Source organism: Aulonocara sp. 'chitande type north' Nkhata Bay, linkage group LG3 (assembly GCF_057382095.1).
Source record: "Aulonocara sp. 'chitande type north' Nkhata Bay isolate Kocher_YH1m ecotype deep benthic linkage group LG3, A_spYH_male_GT1.1, whole genome shotgun sequence".
NCBI classification, from domain to species: Eukaryota; Metazoa; Chordata; class Actinopteri; order Cichliformes; family Cichlidae; genus Aulonocara; species Aulonocara sp. 'chitande type north' Nkhata Bay.
Window position 1 is genome coordinate 38,033,353 of NC_141346.1, and position 20,252 is coordinate 38,053,604.

The following is a 20,252-nucleotide window of genomic DNA, read 5'->3' on the forward strand; positions in this document are numbered from 1 at the left end:
TGTTAGTATGGAGGGACATTCAGAAATCATACCACAAGAACAGTTGAAGAATGAGGAAGGAAAGGTGTGGTATATACCTCATCATGGGGTCTACCACCCCCGCAAGAAAACACTGCGTGTTGTGTCTGATTGTGCTTCAACATTTTCTGGAACATCACTGAACAAAGAGCTATTACAAGGCCCAGATCTGACTAGCACTTTATTAGGTGTGCTGATTCGCTTTCGGCAGGGTCCAATAGCGCTTATGACAGACATTAAAGGGATGTTTCATCAGGTCAGAGTAGCTGAGGAACACGTAAACTTTTTACGTTTTCTCTGGTGGCCCGATGGTGACATCACAAAACAGCTGGTGGAACATAGAATGCTAGTCCACATTTTTGGTGCAGTATCCTCCCCCAGCTGTGCCACCTATGCACTACTAAAGACTGCTGATGACAACCAACATCTGTACCCAGAGGAGGTTATACATACAATCAGGCATAGTTTTTATGTAGATGACTGTCTTAAATCTACTCAGTCTGTTGAGCAGGCCATCTCACTTTATCAGCAGCTTACTGAAGTGTGTGCCAAGGGGGGATTTAAGCTCAATAAGTGGGTATGTAGTGATTGCTCTGTCCTCTGTCAGATCCCGGAGGAAAATAGAGCCACAGGTGTAAAGATGCTGGACCTTAGTCGGGATCAGCTACCCACAGAAAGAGCTCTCGGTGTGCAATGGGATATTGAACGTGATGTTTTCACATTCAGTATTGTGAACAAGAACAAACCACTTACAAGACGTGGTATTCTGTCCAATATCAGCTCCATTTACGACCCTTTGGGTTTCTTAGCTCCAGTCATTCTGCCTGGAAAACAAATTCTGCAACATCTATGTAAACTGAGGTTTGGCTGGGATGAGACAATACCAGCAGAAATGGCACAAACTTGGCAAAAATGGGTTGAGGATTTAGTTCTTCTTAACAAGTTTAGTATTAGTAGATGTGTCACACCCAAAGGATTTGGGGAGATAAAAAGTGCACAGCTGCATCACTTTTGTGATGCCAGTGAAAGTGGGTATGGTGCTGTATCATATCTTAGGCTATCTAATAGCAAGCAGGAAGTGTGTGTTTCCTTTATTATTGGTAAAGCAAGGGTGGCGCCGTTAAAACAAGTCACCATCCCACGTCTTGAGCTGGCTGCTGCAGTTTTAGCTGTGCGCTTGGACAAAATGCTATCAGTTGAACTCAATCTTAATCTGAGTGAGTCAGTCTTTTGGTCTGACAGCACAACTGTGCTACAGTACATTGCAAACACAACCACACGGTTCAAAACGTATGTAGCTAATAGAGTTTCCACCATTCATGCTTTGACAAAAGTTGAGCAGTGGAGGTACATCAGTTCAAAGCTGAATCCAGCTGATGCAGCCTCTCGAGGAATGACAGTTGGCTGTTTCCTGAAATCTTCCACCTGGATCAATGGTCCAGAATTTCTCAGTAAACCTGTTGTTCACTGGCCTGTAGGCATGAATTGTGTATCTGTCCATTTGGAAGCTTACCCAGAAGTAAAAGTGTTGTGTGCAGCTGTGCTGAAAGAAGATGTGTGTCCCACTACTAAGCTGCTGTTGTACTTCTCCAGCTGGACAAAATTAAAAAGGTGTGTGGCATGGATCCTAAAAGTAAAAGAAAGACTTAAACTGCAAACAAGGAAAAGACAGAAGTTGCTGGGCACGCACTGTGGAAGTCAAATATGTGTTAAGCAAGATGATAAATGGAACACTCTGCTCAAAACTGAGGATTTGTCCAAGGCTGAGGAAGCTATAGTGAGCTTTGTGCAAAGAAAACATTTTGCTGATGAAATGACTGCCCTAAACTCTGGCACTGTAAGAAAGTCAAGTCATCTGTGTAAGCTTGGTCCTGTAGTTGCTAATGGTGTCTTGAGAGTGGGTGGAAGACTGAGCAAAGCGGATTTACCTGAGGAAACAAAACATCCTGCAATTTTGCCAAAAGAAAGCCATGTTTCAAAGCTTATTCTTCAGCATATTCACGAAAAGATTGGTCACAGAGGAAGAAATCACATGCTTTCAACACTTCGCCGTCAGTACTGGATTCCTCATGCTAATTCAGCAGCTAGAAAAATAATCAGAGATTGCATAGTGTGTCAAAGACAACGGCAAAAGCCAGGTGAGCAGAAAATGTCTGATCTTCCTATTGACAGAATCTCAGCTGATCTTCCACCATTTACTTATGTTGGTGTTGATTATTTTGGACCAATAGAAGTAAAGAGAGGCAGGAGTCTTGTTAAGAGATATGGAGTTCTCTTCACATGCCTAACCTGTCGTGCAGTCCACCTTGAGGTGGCACATTCTCTTGATACAGGCTCCTGTATTAATGCCATCAGGAGATTCATCTGCCGCAGAGGACAGGTCAAAGAAATCCGGTCAGACAATGGAACCAACTTTGTCAGCTCGAATCGTGAGTTAAAACAAGCTATGTTAGAGCTAAACCAAAGTAAAATCCAAAAAGGCTTAGCACAGGATGGCATAAAGTGGACCTTTAACCCGCCCTATGGGGCCCATCATGGTGGAGTATGGGAGCACTTGGTGCAAGAAATAAAGAGAATATTATACTCTATCACAAACCAGCAAGTACTAGATGATGAAACCTTGCATACAGTTTTTTGTGAAGTGGAGGCTATACTGAATGACCGCCCAATCACACCTTCTTCTGAAGATTCCAATGATGTCGAAGCTCTTACTCCAAATCACTTGCTCCAGTTAAAAGGCAAACCTGTGCTGCCACCAGGTTTATTTAAAAAAGAGGATCTGTATCTGCGAAGACGATGGAAACAAGCCCAGTATATTGTGGATCTATTCTGGAAAAGGTGGGTGAAAGAATACCTTCCTATGTTGCAGGAACGACAGAAATGGAACAAGATTCGTAGGAACTTTTGCATTGGTGATGTTGTGCTTGTTGTTGATGGAGCTGCACCAAGAAATTCTTGGCCCATTGGCCGCATCACTGAAACCATGGCCGATGCACACGGAGTAGTTCGCCGTGTTAGAGTTAAGACACGAACAAATGAGCTGGAGAGACCAATCAACAAAATATGTCTCCTGGTGGAGGCCATCTAGAGGAAACAATGAATGTTTACCTCCAACTGAGCCAAGTTCTGGAACCTCTGGCTCTACATTTACACTGACACTCACTTTGCTCTACACTCCATTATGCAACATACACCTTTTTTGAATACACACAAAGCAAACACATGAACAACAGAGACTTGAAATCATAGAACATTGACCTTTCCTTTTGTTTGGTTTTTAAGAAGACTTATAAGGATGGACTACTGAAGAAAATTATTGGTATTGCATTTTGTGATGGCCACTTAGACAGATATAATTCATGTTACACAGGAATTAGGGGCCGAAATGTTGTGGCCATTTTTGTTGAATGTTTATAAAATGCAATTTGTATTCATTTTTGTTTTTTCTTTAAAGGTGTAAGAATATACTGACCTGGTTTTGTTATGTAAATTTGTAATTAATTTTATTGGAGAAGCTTTTGGAAAGTGATTGGTTTATTAGGTTATGGACCCTCCCATTAATCAAGAGATTAAGAGCACCCTGGATGGGTGTGGTAAAGAGCTTTTGTTTGCCAAATATCAGATGGGAAGACGGGAGGGTTAGAAAAAGATTTTTTGACCACTTTTGAAATTGTTAAAGCAAATTAAGTTAACTTTCGTTTAATTTTAAGTTTTAAGAAGTTATTTGGCTGATTTCTGTTTGTATTTTTTCACGAAATAAACGGCATATGATTTTTAAACAATGGAGTCAGAAGTGCGTTCTAAAACAAACCTCCTGTTGCCACCCACGGCCTTTTCTTGGACTTTGGAAAGTAAAAGGCCGCGACATCCCCGAACCACCAACCTTTCGGTTAACAGCTAAACACGCTAACCGATTGCGCCACAGAGACTGACAACGTGCAACCCACAGGTGTCGAGACTGGACGGGGGACTGGGGGAGGGTGTTCCGGTCTTTTTGGTTGTGGGGTAAACGATTGTGCAACAGAGACTGAATAAAGCCAAGCAGGGGCGTCGAGAGAGGACCGGGTGGCTAGATGGAGGTGCTCTGGTACTTCCTCTCCATACCGCCTTGATTGTTTAAAATATGTGACTTGTAGGTCACACATACTTGGCAGCAAGTATGCAGTTGCGGACGAACAACAGCACCCCCAAAAATGCATATCACCCTTGATAAAACAGTTGACTGCGTTCATCAAACGACCGTCCTGCATGTACCATGGTTGGTTAAAACATGGTTGATTATAACATGGTATAACCAACATAACAGTTGCATTGCACTTTTGTGCAGCATTCTGAATTACCTGGCAATAACAGTGATATCGTCCCTGGGTGGGCTTGAACCACCAACCTTTCGGTTAACAGCCGAATGCGCTAACCCATTGTGCCACAGAGACTGAAAACACGCAACCCACAGGTGTCAAGACTGGACGGGGGAGTGGGGGAGGGTGTTCCGGTCTTTTTTGGTTGTTAACATCCGAAAGCTCTAACCGATTGCGCCACAGAGACTGACAACCCGCAACCCACAGGTGTCGAGGCTGGACGGGGGACTGGGGGAGGGTATTCCGGTCTTTTTGGTTGTGGGGTATACGATTGTGCAACAGAGACTGAGTGAAGCCAAGCAGGGGCGTCGAGAGAGGACCGGGTGGCTAGATGGAGGTGCTCTGGTACTTCCTCTCCATACCGCCTTGATTGTTTAAAATATGTGACTTGTAGGTCACACATACTTGGCAGCAAGTATGCAGTTGCGAACGAACAACAGCAACCCCAAAGATGCATATCACCCTTGATAAAACAGTTGACTGCGTTCATCAAACGACCGTCCTGGATATACCATGGTTTGTTATAACATGGTTGATTATAACATGGTATAACCAACATAACTGTCGCACTGCACTTTTGTGCAGCATTCTGAATTACCTGGCAATAACAGTGATATCGTCCCTGGGTGGGCTTGAACCACAAACCTTTGGGTTAACAGCCAAACGCGCTAACCAATTGCGCCACAGAGACTGACAACGCGCAACCCACAGGTGTCGAGACTGGACGTGGGAGTGGAGGAGGGTGTTCGGGTCTTTTTGGTTGTGGGGTAAACGATTTTGCAACAGAGACTGAGTGAAGCCAAGCAGGGGCGTCGAGAGAGGACCGGGTGGCTGGATGGAGGTGCTCTGGTACTTCCTCTCCATACCGCCTTGATTGTTTAAAATATGTGACTTGTAGGTCACACATACTTGGCAGCAAGTATGCAGTTGCGGACGAACAACAGCACCCCAAAGATGGATATCACCCTTGATAAAACAGTTGACTGCGTTCATCAAACGACCGTCCTGGTTATAACATGGTTGATTATAACATGGTATAACCAACATAACTGTCATAACAGTTGCACTGCACGTTTGTGCAGCACCTGGCAAACACAGTGATATCGTCCCTGGATGGGCTTGAACTACCAACCTTTCGGTTAACAGCCGAACGCGCTAACCGATTGCGCCACAGAGACTGACAACGCGCAACCCACAGGTGTCGAGACTGGACGTGGGACTGGGGGAGGGTGTTCCGGTCTTTTTTGGTTGTTAACAGCCAAAAGCTCTAACCGATTGCGCCACAGAGACTGACAACCCGCAACCCACAGGTGTCGAGACTGGACGGGGGACTGGGGGAGGGTGTTCTGGTCTCTTTGGTTGTGGGGTATACGATTGTGCAACAGAGACTGAGTGAAGCCAAGCAGGGGCGTCGAGAGAGGACCGGGTGGCTAGATGGAGGTGCTCTGGTACTTCCTCTCCATACCGCCTTGATTGTTTAAAATATGTGACTTGTAGGTCACACATACTTGGCAGCAAGTATGCAGTTGCGGATGAACAACAGCACCCCAAAGAATATCAGCCTTGATAAAACAGTTGACTGCGTTCATCAAACGACCGTCCTGGATATACCATGGTTGGTTAAAACATGGTTGATTATAACATGGTATAACCAACATAAGAGTTGCACTGCACGTTTGTGCAGCATTCTGAATTACATGGCAATAACAGTGATATCGTCCCTGGGTGGGCTTGAACCACCAACCTTTCGGTTAACAGCCGAATGCACTAACCCATTGCGCCACAGAGACTGACAACGCGCAACCCACAGGTGTCAAGACTGGACGGGGGAGTGGGGGAGGGTGTTCCGGTCTTTTTTGGTTGTTAACATCCGAAAGCTCTAACCGATTGCGCCACAGAGACTGACAACCCGCAACCCACAGGTGTCGAGGCTGGACGGGGGACTGGGGGAGGGTGTTCCGGTCTTTTTGGTTGTGGGGTATACGATTGTGCAACAGAGACTGAGTGAAGCCAAGCAGGGGCGTCGAGAGAGGACCGGGTGGCTAGATGGAGGTGCTCTGGTACTTCCTCTCCATACCGCCTTGATTGTTTAAAATATGTGACTTGTAGGTCACACATACTTGGCAGCAAGTATGCAGTTGCGGACGAACAACAGCACCCCAAAGATGGATATCACCCTTGATAAAAGAGTTGACTGCGTTCATCAAACGACCGTCCTGGTTATAACATGGTTATACCATGGTTTGTTATAACATGGTTGATTATAACATGGTATAACCAACATAACTGTCATAACATTTGCACTGCACTTTTGTGCAGCATTCTGAATTACCTGGCAATAACAGTGATATCGTCCCTGGGGGGGGTTGAACCACCAACCTTTCGGTTAACAGCCAAACGCGCTAACCAATTGCGCCACAGAGACTGACAACCCGCAACCCACAGGTGTCGAGACTGGACGTGGGAGTGGAGGAGGGTGTTCGGGTCTTTTTGGTTGTGGGGTAAATGATTTTGCAACAGAGACTGAGTGAAGCCAAGCAGGGGCGTCGAGAGAGGACCGGGTGGCTGGATGGAGGTGCTCTGGTACTTCCTCTCCATACCGCCTTGATTGTTTAAAATATGTGACTTGTAGGTCACACATACTTGGCAGCAAGTATGCAGTTGCGGATGAACAACAGCACCCCAAAGATGGATATCACCCTTGATAAAACAGTTGACTGCGTTCATCAAACGACCGTCCTGGATATACCATGGTTGGTTAAAACATGGTTGATTATAACATGGTATAACCAACATAAGAGTTGCACTGCACGTTTGTGCAGCATTCTGAATTACATGGTAATAACAGTGATATCGTCCCTGGGTGGGCTTGAACCACCAACCTTTCGGTTAACAGCCGAATGCGCTAATCCATTGCGCCACAGAGACTGACAACGCGCAACCCACAGGTGTCAAGACTGGACGGGGGAGTGGGGGAGGGTGTTCCGGTCTTTTTTGGTTGTTAACATCCGAAAGCTCTAACCGATTGCGCCACAGAGACTGACAACCCGCAACCCACAGGTGTCGAGGCTGGACGGGGGACTGGGGGAGGGTGTTCCGGTCTTTTTGGTTGTGGGGTATACGATTGTGCAACAGAGATTGAGTGAAGCCAAGCAGGGGCGTCGAGAGAGGACCGGGTGGCTAGATGGAGGTGCTCTGGTACTTCCTCTCCATACCGCCTTGATTGTTTAAAATATGTGACTTGTAGGTCACACATACTTGGCAGCAAGTATGCAGTTGCGAACGAACAACAGCAACCCCAAAGATGCATATCACCCTTGATAAAACAGTTGACTGCGTTCATCAAACGACCGTCCTGGATATACCATGGTTTGTTATAACATGGTTGAGTATAACATGGTATAACCAACATAACTGTCATAAGAGTTGCACTGCACTTTTGTGCAGCATTCTGAATTACCTGGCAATAACAGTGATATCGTCCCTGGGTGGGCTTGAACCACCAACCTTTCGGTTAACAGCCAAACGCGCTAACCAATTGCGCCACAGAGACTGACAACCCGCAACCCACAGGTGTCGAGACTGGACGTGGGAGTGGAGGAGGGTGTTCGGGTCTTTTTGGTTGTGGGGTAAACGATTTTGCAACAGAGACTGAGTGAAGCCAAGCAGGGGCGTCGAGAGAGGACCGGGTGGCTGGATGGAGGTGCTCTGGTACTTCCTCTCCATACCGCCTTGATTGTTTAAAATATGTGACTTGTAGGTCACACATACTTGGCAGCAAGTATGCAGTTGCGGACGAACAACAGCACCCCAAAGATGGATATCACCCTTGATAAAACAGTTGACTGCGTTCATCAAACGACCGTCCTGGTTATAACATGGTTATACCATGGTTGGTTAAAACATGGTTGATTATAACATGGTATAACCAACATAACTGTCATAAGAGTTGCACTGCACGTTTGTGCAGCACCTGGCAAGCACAGTGATATCGTCCCTGGGTGGGCTTGAACCACCAACCTTTCGGTTAACAGCCGAACGCCCTAACCGATTGCGCCACAGAGACTGACAAAGTGCAACCCACAGGTGTCGAGACTGGACGGGGGACTGGGGGAGGGTGTTCCGGTCTTTTTTGGTTGTTAACAGCCAAAAGCTCTAACCGATTGCGCCACAGAGACTGACAACCCGCAACCCACAGGTGTCGAGACTGGACGGGGGACTGGGGGAGGGTGTTCCGGTCTCTTTGGTTGTGGGGTATACGATTGTGCAACAGAGACTGAGTGAAGCCAAGCAGGGGCGTCGAGAGAGGACCGGGTGGCTAGATGGAGGTGCTCTGGTACTTCCTCTCCATACCGCCTTGATTGTTTAAAATATGTGACTTGTAGGTCACACATACTTGGCAGAAAGTATGCAGTTGCGGATGAACAACAGCACCCCAAAGAATATCAGCCTTGATAAAACAGTTGACTGCGTTCATCAAACGACCGTCCTGGATATACCATGGTTGGTTAAAACATGGTTGATTATAACATGGTATAACCAACATAAGAGTTGCACTGCACGTTTGTGTAGCATTCTGAATTACATGGCAATAACAGTGATATCGTCCCTGGGTGGGCTTGAACCACCAACCTTTCGGTTAACAGCCGAATGCACTAACCCATTGCGCCACAGAGACTGACAACGCGCAACCCACAGGTGTCAAGACTGGACGGGGGAGTGGGGGAGGGTGTTCCGGTCTTTTTTGGTTGTTAACATCCGAAAGCTCTAACCGATTGCGCCACAGAGACTGACAACCCGCAACCCACAGGTGTCGAGACTGGACGGGGGACTGGGGGAGGGTGTTCCGGTCTCTTTGGTTGTGGGGTATACGATTGTGCAACAGAGACTGAGTGAAGCCAAGCAGGGGCGTCGAGAGAGGACCGGGTGGCTAGATGGAGGTGCTCTGGTACTTCCTCTCCATACCGCCTTGATTGTTTAAAATATGTGACTTGTAGGTCACACATACTTGGCAGCAAGTATGCAGTTGCGGATGAACAACAGCACCCCAAAGAATATCAGCCTTGATAAAACAGTTGACCGCGTTCATCAAACGACCGTCCTGGATATACCATGGTTGGTTAAAACATGGTTGATTATAACATGGTATAACCAACATAAGAGTTGCACTGCACGTTTGTGCAGCATTGTGCATTACCTGGCAAGCACAGTGATATCGTCCCTGGGTGGGCTTGAACCACCAACCTTTCGGTTAACAGCCGAACGCGCTAACCGATTGCGCCACAGAGACTGACAACGCGCAACCCACAGGTGTCGAGACTGGACGGGGGACTGGGGGAGGGTGTTCCGGTCTTTTTTGGTTGTTAACAGCCAAAAGCTCTAACCGATTGCGCCACAGAGACTGACAACCCGCAACCCACAGGTGTCGAGACTGGACGGGGGACTGGGGGAGGGTGTTCCGGTCTCTTTGGTTGTGGGGTATACGATTGTGCAACAGAGACTGAGTGAAGCCAAGCAGGGGCGTCGAGAGAGGACCGGGTGGCTAGATGGAGGTGCTCTGGTACTTCCTCTCCATACCGCCTTGATTGTTTAAAATATGTGACTTGTAGGTCACACATACTTGGCAGCAAGTATGCAGTTGCGGATGAACAACAGCACCCCAAAGAATATCAGCCTTGATAAAACAGTTGACTGCGTTCATCAAACGACCGTCCTGGATATACCATGGCTGGTTAAAACACGGTTGATTATAACATGGTATAACCAACATAAGAGTTGCACTGCACGTTTGTGCAGCATTCTGAATTACATGGCAATAACAGTGATATCGTCCGTGGGTGGGCTTGAACCACCAACCTTTCGGTTAACAGCCGAATGCGCTAACCCATTGCGCCACAGAGACTGACAATGCGCAACCCACAGGTGTCAAGACTGGACGGGGGAGTGGGGGAGGGTGTTCCGGTCTTTGTTGGTTGTTAACATCCGAAAGCTCTAACCGATTGCGCCACAGAGACTGACAACCCGCAACCCACAGGTGTCGAGGCTGGACGGGGGACTGGGGGAGGGTGTTCCGGTCTTTTTGGTTGTGGGGTATACGATTGTGCAACAGAGACTGAGTGAAGCCAAGCAGGGGCGTCGAGAGAGGACCGGGTGGCTGGATGGAGGTGCTCTGGTACTTCCTCTCCATACCGCCTTGATTGTTTAAAATATGTGACTTGTAGGTCACACATACTTGGCAGCAAGTATGCAGTTGCGGATGAACAACAGCACCCCAAAGAATATCAGCCTTGATAAAACAGTTGACTGCGTTCATCAAACGACCGTCCTGGATATACCATTGTTGGTTAAAACATGGTTGATTATAACATGGTATAACCAACATAGGAGTTGCACTGCACGTTTGTGCAGTATTGTGCATTACCTGGCAAGCACAGTGATATCGTCCCTGGGTGGGCTTGAACCACCAACCTTTCGGTTAACAGCCAAACGCGCTAACCGATTGCGCCACAGAGAATGACAACGCGCAACCCACAGGTGTCGAGACTGGACGGGGGACTGGGGGAGGGTGTTCCGGTCTTTTTTGGTTGTTAACAGCCAAAAGCTCTAACCGATTGCGCCACAGAGACTGACAACCCGCAACCCACAGGTGTCGAGACTGGACGGGGGACTGGGGGAGGGTGTTCCGGTCTCTTTGGTTGTGGGGTATACGATTGTGCAACAGAGACTGAGTGAAGCCAAGCAGGGGCGTCGAGAGAGGACCGGGTGGCTAGATGGAGGTGCTCTGGTACTTCCTCTCCATACCGCCTTGATTGTTTAAAATATGTGACTTGTAGGTCACACATACTTGGCAGCAAGTATGCAGTTGCGGATGAACAACAGCACCCCAAAGAATATCAGCCTTGATAAAACAGTTGACTGCGTTCATCAAACGACCGTCCTGGATATACCATGGTTGGTTAAAACATGGTTGATTATAACATGGTATAACCAACATAAGAGTTGCACTGCACGTTTGTGCAGCATTCTGAATTACATGGCAATAACAGTGATATCGTCCCTGGGTGGGCTTGAACCACCAACCTTTCGGTTAACAGCCAAATGCGCTAACCCATTGCGCCACAGAGACTGACAACGCGCAACCCACAGGTGTCAAGACTGGACGGGGGAGTGGGGGAGGGTGTTCCTTTCTTTTTTTTTGGTTGTTAACATCCGAAAGCTCTAACCGATTGCGCCACAGAGACTGACAACCCGCAACCCACAGGTGTCGAGGCTGGACGGGGGACTGGGGGAGGGTGTTCCGGTCTTTTTGGTTGTGGGGTATACGATTGTGCAACAGAGACTGAGTGAAGCCAAGCAGGGGCGTCGAGAGAGGACCGGGTGGCTAGATGGAGGTGCTCTGGTACTTCCTCTCCATACCGCCTTGATTGTTTAAAATATGTGACTTGTAGGTCACACATACTTGGCAGCAAGTATGCAGTTGCGGATGAACAACAGCACCCCAAAGATGGATATCAGCCTTGATAAAACAGTTGACTGCGTTCATCAAACGACCGTCCTGGTTATAACATGGTTGATTATAACATGGTATAAACAACATAACTGTCATAAGAGTTGCACTGCACGTTTGTGCAGCATTGTGCATTACCTGGCAAGCACAGTGATATCGTCCCTGGGTGGGCTTGAACCACCAACCTTTCGGTTAACAGCCGAACGCGCTAACCGATTGCGCCACAGAGACTGACAACGCGCAACCCACAGGTGTCGAGACTGGACGGGGGACTGGGGGAGGGTGTTCCGGTCTTTTTTGGTTGTTAACAGCCAAAAGCTCTTACCGATTGCGCCACAGAGACTGACAACCCGCAACCCACAGGTGTCGAGACTGGACGGGGGACTGGGGGAGGGTGTTCCGGTCTCTTTGGTTGTGGCGTATACGATTGTGCAACAGAGACTGAGTGAAGCCAAGCTGGGGCGTCGAGAGAGGACCAGTTGGTAAAATGGAGGTGCTCTGGTACTTCCTCTCCATACCGCCTTGATTGTTTAAAATATGTGACTTGTAGGTCACACATACTTGGCAGCAAGTATGCAGTTGCGGATGAACAACAGCACCCCAAAGAATATCAACCTTGATAAAACAGTTGACTGAGTTCATCAAACGACCGTCCTGGTTATAACATGGTTATACCATGGTTGGTTAAAACATGGTTGATTATAACATGGTATAACCAACATAACTGTCATAAGAGTTGCACTGCACGTTTGTGCAGCATTGTGCATTACCTGGCAAACACAGTGATATCGTCCCTGGGTGGGCTTGAACCACCAACCTTTCGGTTAACAGCCGAACGCGCTAACCGATTGCGCCACAGAGACTGACAACGCGCAACCCACAGGTGTCGAGACTGGACGGGGGACTGGGGGAGGGTGTTCCGGTCTTTTTTGGTTGTTAACAGCCAAAAGCTCTAACCGATTGCGCCACAGAGACTGACAACCCGCAACCCACAGGTGTCGAGACTGGACGGGGGACTGGGGGAGGGTGTTCCGGTCTCTTTGGTTGTGGGGTATACGATTGTGCAACAGAGACTGAGTGAAGCCAAGCAGGGGCGTCGAGAGAGGACCGGGTGGCTAGATGGAGGTGCTCTGGTACTTCCTCTCCATACCGCCTTGATTGTTTAAAATATGTGACTTGTAGGTCACACATACTTGGCAGCAAGTATGCAGTTGCGGACGAACAACAGCACCCCAAAGATGGATATCACCCTTGATAAAACAGTTGACTGCGTTCATCAAACGACCGTCCTGGTTATAACATGGTTATACCATGGTTGGTTAAAACATGGTTGATTATAACATGGTATAACCAACATAACTGTCATAAGAGTTGCACTGCACGTTTGTGCAGCATTGTGCATTACCTGGCAAGCACAGTGATATCGTCCCTGGGTGGGCTTGAACCACCAACCTTTCGGTTAACAGCCGAACGCGCTAACCAATTGCGCCACAGAGACTGACAAAGTGCAAACCACAGGTGTCGAGACTGGACGGGGGACTGGGGGAGGGTGTTCCGGTCTTTTTTGGTTGTTAACAGCCAAAAGCTCTAACCGATTGCGCCACAGAGACTGACAACGCGCAACCCACAGGTGTCGAGACTGGACGTGGGAGTGGAGGAGGGTGTTCGGGTCTTTTTGGTTGTGGGGTATACGATTGTGCAACAGAGACTGAGTGAAGCCAAGCAGGGGCGTCGAGAGAGGACCGGGTGGCTAGATGGAGGTGCTCTGGTACTTCCTCTCCATACCGCCTTGATTGTTTAAAATATGTGACTTGTAGGTCACACATACTTGGCAGCAAGTATGCAGTTGCGGATGAACAACAGCACCCCAAAGAATATCAGCCTTGATAAAACAGTTGACTGCGTTCATCAAACGACCGTCCTGGATATACCATGGTTGGTTAAAACATGGTTGATTATAACATGGTATAACCAACATAAGAGTTGCACTGCACGTTTGTGCAGCATTGTGCATTACCTGGCAAGCACAGTGATATCGTCCCTGGGTGGGCTTGAACCACCAACCTTTCGGTTAACAGCCGAACGCGCTAACCGATTGCGCCACAGAGACTGACAATGCACAACTCACAGGTGTCGAGACTGGACGGGGGACTGGGGGAGGGTGTTCCGGTCTTTTTTGGTTGTTAACAGCCAAAAGCTCTAACCGATTGCGCCACAGAGACTGACAACCCGCAACCCACAGGTGTCGAGACTGGACGGGGGACTGGGGGAGGGTGTTCCGGTCTCTTTGGTTGTGGGGTATACGATTGTGCAACAGAGACTGAGTGAAGCCAAGCAGGGGCGTCGAGAGAGGACCGGGTGGCTAGATGGAGGTGCTCTGGTACTTCCTCTCCATACCGCCTTGATTGTTTAAAATATGTGACTTGTAGGTCACACATACTTGGCAGCAAGTATGCAGTTGCGGATGAACAACAGCACCCCAAAGAATATCAGCCTTGATAAAACAGTTGACTGCGTTCATCAAACGACCGTCCTGGATATACCATGGTTGGTTAAAACATGGTTGATTATAACATGGTATAACCAACATAAGAGTTGCACTGCACGTTTGTGCAGCATTGTGCATTACCTGGCAAGCACAGTGATATCGTCCCTGGGTGGGCTTGAACCACCAACCTTTCGGTTAACAGCCGAACGCGCTAACCGATTGCGCCACAGAGACTGACAACGCGCAACCCACAGGTGTCGAGACTGGACGGGGGACTGGGGGAGGGTGTTCCGGTCTTTTTTGGTTGTTAACAGCCAAAAGCTCTAACCGATTGCGCCACAGAGACTGACAACCCGCAACCCACAGGTGTCGAGACTGGACGGGGGACTGGGGGAGGGTGTTCCGGTCTCTTTGGTTGTGGCGTATACGATTGTGCAACAGAGACTGAGTGAAGCCAAGCTGGGGCGTCGAGAGAGGACCAGTTGGTAAAATGGAGGTGCTCTGGTACTTCCTCTCCATACCGCCTTGATTGTTTAAAATATGTGACTTGTAGGTCACACATACTTGGCAGCAAGTATGCAGTTGCGGATGAACAACAGCACCCCAAAGAATATCAACCTTGATAAAACAGTTGACTGAGTTCATCAAACGACCGTCCTGGTTATAACATGGTTATACCATGGTTGGTTAAAACATGGTATAACCAACATAACTGTCATAAGAGTTGCACTGCACGTTTGTGCAGCATTGTGCATTACCTGGCAAACACAGTGATATCGTCCCTGGGTGGGCTTGAACCACCAACCTTTCGGTTAACAGCCGAACGCGCTAACCGATTGCGCCACAGAGACTGACAACGCGCAACCCACAGGTGTCGAGACTGGACGGGGGACTGGGGGAGGGTGTTCCGGTCTTTTTTGGTTGTTAACAGCCAAAAGCTCTAACCGATTGCGCCACAGAGACTGACAACCCGCAACCCACAGGTGTCGAGACTGGACGGGGGACTGGGGGAGGGTGTTCCGGTCTCTTTGGTTGTGGGGTATACGATTGTGCAACAGAGACTGAGTGAAGCCAAGCAGGGGCGTCGAGAGAGGACCGGGTGGCTAGATGGAGGTGCTCTGGTACTTCCTCTCCATACCGCCTTGATTGTTTAAAATATGTGACTTGTAGGTCACACATACTTGGCAGCAAGTATGCAGTTGCGGACGAACAACAGCACCCCAAAGATGGATATCACCCTTGATAAAACAGTTGACTGCGTTCATCAAACGACCGTCCTGGTTATAACATGGTTATACCATGGTTGGTTAAAACATGGTTGATTATAACATGGTATAACCAACATAACTGTCATAAGAGTTGCACTGCACGTTTGTGCAGCATTGTGCATTACCTGGCAAGCACAGTGATATCGTCCCTGGGTGGGCTTGAACCACCAACCTTTCGGTTAACAGCCGAACGCGCTAACCGATTGCGCCACAGAGACTGACAACGCGCAACCCACAGGTGTCGAGACTGGACGGGGGACTGGGCGAGGGTGTTCCGGTCTTTTTTGGTTGTTAACAGCCAAAAGCTCTAACCGATTGCGCCACAGAGACTGACAACCCGCAACCCACAGGTGTCGAGACTGGACGGGGGACTGGGGGAGGGTGTTCCGGTCTCTTTGGTTGTGGGGTATACGATTGTGCAACAGAGACTGAGTGAAGCCAAGCAGGGGCGTCGAGAGAGGACCGGGTGGCTAGATGGAGGTGCTCTGGTACTTCCTCTCCATACCGCCTTGATTGTTTAAAATATGTGACTTGTAGGTCACACATACTTGGCAGCAAGTATGCAGTTGCGGATGAACAACAGCACCCCAAAGAATATCAGCCTTGATAAAACAGTTGACTGCGTTCATCAAACGACCGTCCTGGATATACCATGGTTGGTTAAAACATGGTTGATTATAACATGGTATAACCAACATAAGAGTTGCACTGCACGTTTGTGCAGCATTGTGCATTACCTGGCAAGCACAGTGATATCGTCCCTGGGTGGGCTTGAACCACCAACCTTTCGGTTAACAGCCGAACGCGCTAACCGATTGCGCCACAGAGACTGACAACGCGCAACCCACAGGTGTCGAGACTGGACGGGGGACTGGGGGAGGGTGTTCCGGTCTTTTTTGGTTGTTAACAGCCAAAAGCTCTAACCGATTGCGCCACAGAGACTGACAACCCGCAACCCACAGGTGTCGAGACTGGACGGGGGACTGGGGGAGGGTGTTCCGGTCTCTTTGGTTGTGGCGTATACGATTGTGCAACAGAGACTGAGTGAAGCCAAGCTGGGGCGTCGAGAGAGGACCAGTTGGTAAAATGGAGGTGCTCTGGTACTTCCTCTCCATACCGCCTTGATTGTTTAAAATATGTGACTTGTAGGTCACACATACTTGGCAGCAAGTATGCAGTTGCGGATGAACAACAGCACCCCAAAGAATATCAACCTTGATAAAACAGTTGACTGAGTTCATCAAACGACCGTCCTGGTTATAACATGGTTATACCATGGTTGGTTAAAACATGGTATAACCAACATAACTGTCATAAGAGTTGCACTGCACGTTTGTGCAGCATTGTGCATTACCTGGCAAACACAGTGATATCGTCCCTGGGTGGGCTTGAACCACCAACCTTTCGGTTAACAGCCGAACGCGCTAACCGATTGCGCCACAGAGACTGACAACGCGCAACCCACAGGTGTCGAGACTGGACGGGGGACTGGGGGAGGGTGTTCCGGTCTTTTTTGGTTGTTAACAGCCAAAAGCTCTAACCGATTGCGCCACAGAGACTGACAACCCGCAACCCACAGGTGTCGAGACTGGACGGGGGACTGGGGGAGGGTGTTCCGGTCTCTTTGGTTGTGGGGTATACGATTGTGCAACAGAGACTGAGTGAAGCCAAGCAGGGGCGTCGAGAGAGGACCGGGTGGCTAGATGGAGGTGCTCTGGTACTTCCTCTCCATACCGCCTTGATTGTTTAAAATATGTGACTTGTAGGTCACACATACTTGGCAGCAAGTATGCAGTTGCGGACGAACAACAGCACCCCAAAGATGGATATCACCCTTGATAAAACAGTTGACTGCGTTCATCAAACGACCGTCCTGGTTATAACATGGTTATACCATGGTTGGTTAAAACATGGTTGATTATAACATGGTATAACCAACATAACTGTCATAAGAGTTGCACTGCACGTTTGTGCAGCATTGTGCATTACCTGGCAAGCACAGTGATATCGTCCCTGGGTGGGCTTGAACCACCAACCTTTCGGTTAACAGCCGAACGCGCTAACCGATTGCGCCACAGAGACTGACAACGCGCAACCCACAGGTGTCGAGACTGGACGGGGGACTGGGCGAGGGTGTTCCGGTCTTTTTTGGTTGTTAACAGCCAAAAGCTCTAACCGATTGCGCCACAGAGACTGACAACCCGCAACCCACAGGTGTCGAGACTGGACGGGGGACTGGGGGAGGGTGTTCCGGTCTCTTTGGTTGTGGGGTATACGATTGTGCAACAGAGACTGAGTGAAGCCAAGCAGGGGCGTCGAGAGAGGACCGGGTGGCTAGATGGAGGTGCTCTGGTACTTCCTCTCCATACCGCCTTGATTGTTTAAAATATGTGACTTGTAGGTCACACATACTTGGCAGCAAGTATGCAGTTGCGGATGAACAACAGCACCCCAAAGAATATCAGCCTTGATAAAACAGTTGACTGCGTTCATCAAACGACCGTCCTGGATATACCATGGTTGGTTAAAACATGGTTGATTATAACATGGTATAACCAACATAAGAGTTGCACTGCACGTTTGTGCAGCATTGTGCATTACCTGGCAAGCACAGTGATATCGTCCCTGGGTGGGCTTGAACCACCAACCTTTCGGTTAACAGCCGAACGCGCTAACCGATTGCGCCACAGAGACTGACAACGCGCAACCCACAGGTGTCGAGACTGGACGGGGGACTGGGCGAGGGTGTTCCGGTCTTTTTTGGTTGTTAACAGCCAAAAGCTCTAACCGATTGCGCCACAGAGACTGACAACCCGCAACCCACAGGTGTCGAGACTGGACGGGGGACTGGGGGAGGGTGTTCCGGTCTCTTTGGTTGTGGGGTATACGATTGTGCAACAGAGACTGAGTGAAGCCAAGCAGGGGCGTCGAGAGAGGACCGGGTGGCTAGATGGAGGTGCTCTGGTACTTCCTCTCCATACCGCCTTGATTGTTTAAAATATGTGACTTGTAGGTCACACATACTTGGCAGCAAGTATGCAGTTGCGGATGAACAACAGCACCCCAAAGAATATCAGCCTTGATAAAACAGTTGACTGCGTTCATCAAACGACCGTCCTGGATATACCATGGTTGGTTAAAACATGGTTGATTATAACATGGTATAACCAACATAAGAGTTGCACTGCACGTTTGTGCAGCATTGTGCATTACCTGGCAAGCACAGTGATATCGTCCCTGGGTGGGCTTGAACCACCAACCTTTCGGGTAACAGCCGAACGCGCTAACCGATTGCGCCACAGAGACTGACAACGCACAACCCACAGGTGTCGAGACTGGACGGGGGACTGGGGGAGGGTGTTCCGGTCTTTTTTGGTTGTTAACAACAAAAGCTCTAACCGATTGCGCCACAGAGACTGACAACCCGCAACCCACAGGTGTCGAGACTGGACGGGGGACTGGGGGAGGGTGTTCCGGTCTCTTTGGTTGTGGGGTATACGATTGTGCAACAGAGACTGAGTGAAGCCAAGCAGGGGCGTCGAGAGAGGACCGGGTGGCTAGATGGAGGTGCTCTGGTACTTCCTCTCCATACCGCCTTGATTGTTTAAAATATGTGACTTGTAGGTCACACATACTTGGCAGCAAGTATGCAGTTGCGGATGAACAACAGCACCCCAAAGAATATCAGCCTTGATAAAACAGTTGACTGCGTTCATCAAACGACCGTCCTGGATATACCATGGTTGGTTAAAACACGGTTGATTATAACATGGTATAACCAACATAAGAGTTGCACTGCACGTTTGTGCAGCATTCTGAATTACATGGCAATAACAGTGATATCGTCCCTGGGTGGGCTTGAACCACCAACCTTTCGGTTAACAGCCGAACGCGCTAACCGATTGCGCCACAGAGAATGACAACGCACAACCCACAGGTGTCGAGACTGGACGGGGGACTGGGGGAGGGTGTTCCGGTCTTTTTTGGTTGTTAACAGCCAAAAGCTCTAACCGATTGCGCCACAGAGACTGACAACCCGCAACCCACAGGTGTCGAGACTGGACGGGGGACTGGGGGAGGGTGTTCCGGTCTCTTTGGTTGTGGGGTATACGATTGTGCAACAGAGACTGAGTGAAGCCAAGCAGGGGCGTCGAGAGAGGACCGGGTGGCTAGATGGAGGTGCTCTGGTACTTCCTCTCCATACCGCCTTGATTGTTTAAAATATGTGACTTGTAGGTCACACATACTTGGCAGCAAGTATGCAGTTGCGGATGAACAACAGCACCCCAAAGAATATCAGCCTTGATAAAACAGTTGACTGCGTTCATCAAACGACCGTCCTGGATATACCATGGTTGGTTAAAACATGGTTGATTATAACATGGTATAACCAACATAACTGTCATAAGAGTTGCACTGCACGTTTGTGCAGCATTGTGCATTACCTGTCAAACACAGTGATATCATCCCTGGGTGGGCTTGAACCACCAACCTTTCGGTTAACAGCCGAAAGCGCTAACCAATTGCGCCACAGAGACTGACAACGCACAACCCACAGGTGTCGAGACTGGACGGGGGACTGGGGGAGGGTGTTCCGGTCTTTTTTGGTTGTT

General features: G+C 48.8%; 13 non-coding genes across 13 annotated transcripts; all 13 read right to left on the reverse strand.

Moving 5' to 3' along the window:
• Positions 1 to 9,592: 9,592 nt before the first annotated feature.
• On the reverse strand, positions 9,593 to 9,666 carry trnan-guu (transfer RNA asparagine (anticodon GUU)). Its single transcript has one exon. It is a non-coding gene; the product is annotated as a tRNA-Asn (tRNA).
• A 2,374-nt stretch (positions 9,667 to 12,040) lies between these two features.
• On the reverse strand, positions 12,041 to 12,114 carry trnan-guu (transfer RNA asparagine (anticodon GUU)). The gene has a single exon. It is a non-coding gene; the product is annotated as a tRNA-Asn (tRNA).
• A 558-nt stretch (positions 12,115 to 12,672) lies between these two features.
• On the reverse strand, positions 12,673 to 12,746 carry trnan-guu (transfer RNA asparagine (anticodon GUU)). Its single transcript has one exon. It is a non-coding gene; the product is annotated as a tRNA-Asn (tRNA).
• A 561-nt stretch (positions 12,747 to 13,307) lies between these two features.
• On the reverse strand, positions 13,308 to 13,381 carry trnan-guu (transfer RNA asparagine (anticodon GUU)). The gene has a single exon. It is a non-coding gene; the product is annotated as a tRNA-Asn (tRNA).
• Positions 13,382 to 13,919: 538 nt separating this feature from the next.
• Positions 13,920 to 13,993, reverse strand: trnan-guu (transfer RNA asparagine (anticodon GUU)). The gene has a single exon. It is a non-coding gene; the product is annotated as a tRNA-Asn (tRNA).
• Positions 13,994 to 14,531: 538 nt separating this feature from the next.
• Positions 14,532 to 14,605, reverse strand: trnan-guu (transfer RNA asparagine (anticodon GUU)). The gene has a single exon. It is a non-coding gene; the product is annotated as a tRNA-Asn (tRNA).
• Positions 14,606 to 15,148: 543 nt separating this feature from the next.
• Positions 15,149 to 15,222, reverse strand: trnan-guu (transfer RNA asparagine (anticodon GUU)). The gene has a single exon. It is a non-coding gene; the product is annotated as a tRNA-Asn (tRNA).
• Positions 15,223 to 15,783: 561 nt separating this feature from the next.
• On the reverse strand, positions 15,784 to 15,857 carry trnan-guu (transfer RNA asparagine (anticodon GUU)). Its single transcript has one exon. It is a non-coding gene; the product is annotated as a tRNA-Asn (tRNA).
• Positions 15,858 to 16,395: 538 nt separating this feature from the next.
• Positions 16,396 to 16,469, reverse strand: trnan-guu (transfer RNA asparagine (anticodon GUU)). The gene has a single exon. It is a non-coding gene; the product is annotated as a tRNA-Asn (tRNA).
• A 543-nt stretch (positions 16,470 to 17,012) lies between these two features.
• trnan-guu (transfer RNA asparagine (anticodon GUU)) lies at positions 17,013 to 17,086 on the reverse strand. Its single transcript has one exon. It is a non-coding gene; the product is annotated as a tRNA-Asn (tRNA).
• Positions 17,087 to 17,647: 561 nt separating this feature from the next.
• On the reverse strand, positions 17,648 to 17,721 carry trnan-guu (transfer RNA asparagine (anticodon GUU)). The gene has a single exon. It is a non-coding gene; the product is annotated as a tRNA-Asn (tRNA).
• Positions 17,722 to 18,259: 538 nt separating this feature from the next.
• On the reverse strand, positions 18,260 to 18,333 carry trnan-guu (transfer RNA asparagine (anticodon GUU)). The gene has a single exon. It is a non-coding gene; the product is annotated as a tRNA-Asn (tRNA).
• Positions 18,334 to 18,871: 538 nt separating this feature from the next.
• trnan-guu (transfer RNA asparagine (anticodon GUU)) lies at positions 18,872 to 18,945 on the reverse strand. Its single transcript has one exon. It is a non-coding gene; the product is annotated as a tRNA-Asn (tRNA).
• Between the last annotated feature and the right edge of the window lie 1,307 nt (positions 18,946 to 20,252).